Source organism: Petaurus breviceps, unplaced genomic scaffold (assembly GCF_028583685.1).
Source record: "Petaurus breviceps papuanus isolate PSGF00001 unplaced genomic scaffold, PetGlider_PUasm1.0 90255, whole genome shotgun sequence".
Lineage (NCBI taxonomy): Eukaryota > Metazoa > Chordata > Mammalia > Diprotodontia > Petauridae > Petaurus > Petaurus breviceps.
In genome coordinates, this window is record NW_027187200.1 from 169,589 (window position 1) to 176,521 (window position 6,933).

Genomic DNA, 6,933 nt, shown 5'->3' on the forward strand with positions numbered 1-6,933 from the left:
AGCAGGAAACTGGGGAAAATATTTTTACATCAAGTTTCTTTGATAAAGACCTCACTTCTCAATTATATATAGAACTGAGTCAAAGCATAAGAATATAAGTCATTCCCAATTGATAAATGGTCAAAGGATATGAAAAGGTAGTTTTCATACAAATAAATCAAAGATATCTGTAGTCACATAAAAAATACTCTAAACCACTAATGATTAGAGAAATGCAAATTAAAAACTGAAGTACCATCTCACAATATCAGATTGCCTAATATGACAGAAAAGGAAAATGACAGATGTGAGAAGGGATGTGGAAAATTGGAACACTAATGCACCATTGATGGAGCTGTAAACTGATCGACCATTCTGGAGGGCAATTTGGAACTATGCCCAAAGGGCTATAAAACTGTGCACACTCTTTGATCTAGAAATACCACTATTAGGTCTGTATCTTAAACAGATCAAAGGAAAAGGAAAAGTACCTATATGTACAAAAATATTTATAACAGTTCTTTTTGTGGCAGCAAAGAATTGGAAATTGAGGGATGCCCATCAATTGAGGAATGGCTAAACAAGTTGTGGTGCATGATTGTGAAGAAATGATGAGCAGGATGGTTTAAAAAAAACCTGGGAAAACTTATATAAACTGATGCAAGGTGAAGTGAGCAGAACCAGGAGACCATCGTATATAGATCATCTGTGAATGACTTAGCTACTCTTAGGCAATACAATGATTCAAGACAATTCCAAAGGATTCATGATAAAAAATATTATCCACCTCCAGAGAATGAACTAATGGAGTGTGAATGCAGATCAAAATGTACTATTTTTAAAATTTTTCTTTTTTTATGTGTTTTATTTTTCAACGTGGCTAATGGAAATGTTTTATATGACTGCATATGTATAATCTATAACAAATTGTTTTCCTTCTCCAAGAAGGGAGAAAACTTGAAACTCAAAACATTTTTTAAATGAATGTTAAAAATTGTTTTTCACATGTAATTGAGAAAAATTACAATAATTTCTGAAAAAGAAATTGGTGTCATTTGTTCAGTTTGTCATTATGCAGTTATGGTTGACTCTTCCTGACCCCATTTTGGGTTTTCTTGGCAAAGATAATGAAATGGTTTGACATTTCCTTCTCCAACTCATTTTACAGATAAGGAAACTGAGGCAAACAGGGTGAAGTAACTTTCCCAGGTCACACAGCTAGTAACAGTCTGAGAAATAGATGTGAACTCAGGTCTTCCTGATTCCAGGCCAGGTGCTTCTATCCATTGAGCCACCTAGCTGTGGTCAGTTTATTATAAATTTAAAATAGAATGATATGATGTTAGGGGGTAAAGTTATTTCAACCTTTGATTATATTAATAATCATTTCATATATAGATATAGATCAACCATAAGTATCAAAGTATAAGCCTGCCAATCTTTTCATCTCTCTACCTGAACCAAATACATATTCCAGCCCTTGGTGCATTAGTTGTCACTGTTTACGTTGTTTTGTTTCTTTCATAATGTTCTGAGAGGCACATGGATTGACTAAGGACTAAACAGGTAGGAGTCACATCGGTAGCAATTGGTAGGGCCATGATTTGAACCCAGGTCCTCCAATCCCCAAACCTTTCCTCTGTGCCAGGATGCCTGCCTTCCTCTATACACAAGTAGAAGTTTAAGAAATGTCTGTTGAATTGAATTGTGAAAGATCCACAAAGATATAAATATATACATCTGAACACGTGGCAAACCCAGTGGATAATATGGAAGAGCTTTGTCCCTAAAAATACAACATGCCCATACTCGTTACATTATAACTTCCCAAGCACAAATGACATCGAGCAGTACTGACAAATTACTTTAAAAATGCATAATCCTCATCAAGTCTATATTTGAATCTCATGAAATTAAAGCTTTTTTCCACAATCAAACACACACACACAAATTAGGTGTGTCTCAGAGTGATCAGCTTTAATACAAATACATACCACTCTAAAGGTAACCTGAGTGGCTTAAAGTGTATCTTACCTGTTGGAGCCTGGATCTTTCTACAAGGATTCTTCATCATCATTGGTTCATACCTAAGCTCAGTATCTCACCACAATGATGTCTCCACAACTTCTTAAATCATTCATAACCTGGCTTGCTGAAAAACAAACTGTGAGGAAACAGAGCTGCCTCTTCTAGGAAAGGGAATAAGAGGAAGAAAGAAAAGTGGGTCTTGGACCTAGAATCACAGGCATCATCTAGTCCAAACCAGTCATTTTACAAATGAGGAAACGGAGGTCTAGTGGAAAGGAAGTGACAAGTAATACATTCAGCATTACAAAGACCAGTGACAAAGTCACTAGAACCCAGGATTGTTAACTGCCAATTTGGTGTCCTTCCTACCATCTACAACTAGACTTCTTAGGTTTAGAAGTCATCTCTTGCCCACAGGTGTGAAGCTTCAAAAACCTTCCCACCCCAACCAAGTTGTCTACAAAGTCTCTGATTAAATATCTCTAGTGACAAGGAAACTCATCTCATGATGCCATTTGCATAAACTAGAAGAAAAATCTGGATTAACAAGTATATTCAATTCATTCCTGGGCTCATATATTCAACTGTATCAGCCAGCACAAACAGAAACCATAAGCCTTTATATTTCATTCTTATATTTCTACTTGAGCATTGAACTCCACCAAAGTGACAGTATATTCAGAGGACTGTCTGTATAGTATCATGCTACTAAAATCATACCATTGCTGATTTTGCTGGAAATGAGTGAGGTCCTGGCTAACCTTGTTATAGAGAGGCTTGATAAATGTTTTACAGAGATTTATGTTATTCTTTTTCCTACATCTACCAGACTCTCACTATATTCTCAAAATGTTCTCACAACAAAGTTGATTTCCTGTTTCATAAAGAGGAAAAAAATTGATTCAGACAGAGGACAGTGATGGGCATAAAGTCACACCACAAGTCAGTGGCAAAGCCAAGAATAGAACACAGCTCCCTGGATTTTCAATCTGGTACATTATCTACTGAAACCACCAAGCCTCTCTATAATTACGTGTTCTTTTCCAAGAGAGCCTGCAGTTGAATAGAAATGGATCTGGGATCAAAATACTGATTTGCTTGAAACAAAAGCCTAGTTTCACAAGAAAAAAACCCTTGGTCTGTCTTCAGTGCTGTGAAAGACAAGCTAATTTTAAAAATTTATTATTATTGAATCTGATTATCTGATTATAGGTTTGAAAAGAACGACTCACAGATGCAAGACCAATTTTCTCCAGAAGGACACAAAATCATTTTAGGAATCAGAAATAGATGTGTCACTGCCACCAAGTTCAGAAAAAAAATCAAGGATTGGGTTCACATATCACCTACAGTCTGAGCTTTTCAGTCTACTCCAAAGTTAAACTACACAAAGCTAACAGAAGAGATTTTTGTTTTCAGTCTCAAAAGCATTCCAGCTTCCTTGAAACTGTTTACTATGGGGATACTTATGACTTGGGTATCAAATCTGATACTCCAACAAAACCAAGCTGTTAGTTTCCAACTCGTGGTCATGATATGGATGATAAGCAGATCATTTTGAAGCTGTCTCAAATATGGAGGTCTGCCATTCCCTAGATCCAATGATTTGTTTGGATGTCTTTTAATGTTTTGCTATTTGTCTTGAAATTGCTGGGATGAAGGGAGGGAAGAGACCAGTGGAAATGGGGTTAACAGCTCATCACTGAAAGCCACTGAAGGTCCCCTGGTAGCATCAGGTGGTAGAAGCAGTTCCCAAGGGAGAAGCACACCTCAAAGCTGAGGCAGATTGTTACCATAGCTTTACTTTCCAATGACAGTAGGAAACAGTGAAGCAGAGTTGGCAAGAGCCTGTGTGTGTGTGTGTGTGTGTGTGTGTGTGTATGTGTATGAGAGAGAGAGAGAGGAGAGAGAGAGAGAGAGAGAGAGAGAGAGAGAGAGAGAGAGAGAGAGAGAGAGAGAGAGAGAGAGAGAGAAAGCGCTAATCTTGGTAATGGTTTGAGGCACACACACTCAGCAGAGTGTAATTTTGTGAGTGGGAGGTTTCAAAACTGAAGACTTAAAACAAATACATAAAGAAAAATGAAGATATGGGTGGTGAGGGGGTGTCATATAATCACTACCCCCGTTCCTGATCAGTTGAGGGGCTGACCTGCTTCAGGGATAGAGAGTGAATTAGAAGAGGACAATTCCTAACCAGGGAGATTTTGGTGAGGAAAAGTCACTAAGCACAGAAAAAAAGGATGAAATTTTCTGCTCAACAGTTTTGTGCAGGGCAAGGATTCTGATACTGGAGGGGAGGAAATGGGAAGGGCATTCAACTGTGACTAAGAACTGGGGCCAAGCTGAATTGAGAGGGGCTCAAGCAGGGCTGACTGAGTCCAGTAACCAAGGTTGCGCAATCGCAGTCCCACTTGCAGGCATTCACTGAGAGTCTCAAACATTTCACAAGCCTGAGAGCATTCTCATTTGTTGAGCTTAGAAGGCTTTTAAAATTACTGCAGCTTTCCCTCGAAACAGGCGAGTCTCTTCCCCACTTTGCCCCCAAGAAAAACCACACTAGACCCTCAGTAGCGTGAGTTACCTACCAAGAGGATGTATGTCTCCTGGTCATACATGACTCCACTGGTAAGATCTGGGGATCTGAGAGCAGTTTCTCAGTTTTAAGCCCAGACTGAAAGTGTACCAGGAGGTAAAAGATTAACTAGGGCTTAAAGTTTCCCAGATCCTGGGCCCTCCCATTAAATTAAAGAGGTTGAAGCTACCAAATAAACACAAAACAAAATGAAAATCCCAGAACCAACCAGTCACCATAAAGCAAAATAGGCTTTAGAAAAATGAAAATAATGAACAAAGGTTAGTGAAGTTTAGCTTTGAGATCTACCCAACACTATCGGAATGGGAGCATGAGGGGTGTGGGAGACTAGGGAAGGAGAAAAGAACTGGGATACACCTCCCCCCCCCCACACCCCCAATCCCAGCTGCCGAGAGATCAAGGGATCGAAGCTGGTCTCCAGAAGACAAGGATAAAAATGCAAGGTGGCAGTACTAGCTCCCGACCCCATAAACTACAGTGAAGTGCCCCCTCCCCTTTTCCTGGGAATTCAGAATCGCTAATCGTTTTCCATCTGCTGCGTTCAAATCTCAGGGAAACCAAGGGGCAAGACCTCCGAAAACCGCCCGGAGAGCAGCACCCTAGGATCACCGTTTTCTTTTCACCACCACTACCAAGGAAATTCCCACAAGGCTGGGAGGTTAGGGCAGGAGACCTGCACGCACAAACTCAGCAACCAAACTGCGCTGCAACCTCAGATTCCCTGCTCTCATCTCTCAGGCAGACGGTGAGACGATTCAGCCCGGAAAATTCATTCTCGGGGGAGAGGGTCTCAAGTCCCTGCATTGGGCACAAGACAGTAGAATGAGACCAGGCAAGAGGAGTCATCGGGAGAGGGGCGTTCAAAAAATTCATTTCGAACAGAATCTATCTAATTAATGCCTGTTGGGCGCAGAGCCCGGTACTGGGAAGAGAAAGATATCCAATTCAAATGATAGGGCGTTCGTGTTTATAAGGACCTTATAGATTGTCCACTTACTGATGCTCACTTTCCAGATGGGGAAACTGAGGCCCAGAGAAGAGGACCGACTAACCCAAGGTCACGTGGCTAGTTAGTGACAGAGACTGGATTCAAACCCAGGACCTCTTGCTGTAGATCCAGCTCTCTACAGATAAAATACGCTCCCTGTCCCCAGGAAGCTCACAGCCTAGTACTGGGATGAGGCACAGACGCAGATAACTCTAATCCACAATATTTCATGCTAAGTGAATTGGCGAGGTTCTCAGGCAGGGAAATGTGCGCTGTGGGGTGACGGATCCTTTTGACTTAGGCTGATTTTGGTATGGGTCTTCCTAGCCCCGAAGATGCCCCTTGGCCAGTGAAATCTTAGCGAGGGACAGTGAGGAGGTGGCCAACATACAGAAACAGCTTAGCCTAACCCAAAACACACACACACACACACACACACACACACATCTCTTTTGCTTCCAGCTTCTTACCGGGTACTTACCAAGAGGCAGCAGGTCCCTCAAGTTGTAGCTCCCGCTCCTGCTCCGCCTCCGGCTCCCGATTACTGACCGCGGCACCGGGACTCTCCTCCTGAGGCTGCTAGGGGAGACGTGGAGGTGGCGTCCTCTGAGCGCCCAGCTAGCAGGCTAGCAGCGCTGGCCCCACTCCCGCTCAAGCCACCGCTCCAACTCTGCACTCATCGCCACCGAGGAAAACAAAAGGAAACCGGCGGAGAGAAAAGAGGAAACGAGGTGGAGGCGCGTGGGGAAGGGGGAGGGAGGGAGGGAAGGAGGAGGCGGTGGCTGGGGGGCGGGCGAGGGCGGGCGGGAGGGATGGCCGAGAGGGCGGGGACAGAGAAGAGAAGCAGCAACCAAAAGGGACAGGAGAAGGCAGGAGATGGAACACGTTGCGCTGAAGTTTGGCGCTGACTCGGGAGGGAGGGGAGACCGGACTAGGAGAGAGGAAGGGACAGGCAGCAATCACTCCTCAGTGACCCGCCCCTCCAGCAAAGGGCCCTAGGACTGGCCCGTCATTCATGCCCCCACCCTTCCCAGACCAGATTCTATTACGAGGGCGGGACCGGGATGGAGGAGGCACCCCGGCTGGACACGTCCCTTCAGCGCGCGCCTTATGGTCCATCCCCCTCCCTTCTCTAGCCTCCTTACCTCCGACTCCTCACCTGAGGACTGCGGAGGAAGGAGGAGGGAGGAAGAGAGAAACAAGGGAGAGAGTTGGGGGGCAACTGGGGGAGGTGGTTCCCGTAGCGCCGCTCACTTGGTACGCGCCTGCCCCGCCCCTGCCCCGCCCCCGTCCCCAGCCTCTGCACCGAGCCTCTGCAGCAGGCAGGAAGTCCTAAGCAGCCCGG

The 6,933-nt window shown here is 43.9% G+C and overlaps 1 long non-coding RNA gene across 1 annotated transcript in view; it reads right to left on the minus strand.

The window, feature by feature from the left end:
* The window catches only part of LOC138176839 (uncharacterized), a 155,289-nt gene extending 148,945 nt beyond the window's left edge, over positions 1-6,344 (minus strand). Inside the window, exon 1 of the long non-coding RNA XR_011172396.1 lies at positions 6,070-6,344. This is a non-coding gene — a long non-coding RNA (uncharacterized lncRNA). The remainder of the gene's footprint in view (positions 1-6,069) is intronic.
* Positions 6,345-6,933: the final 589 nt, after the last annotated feature.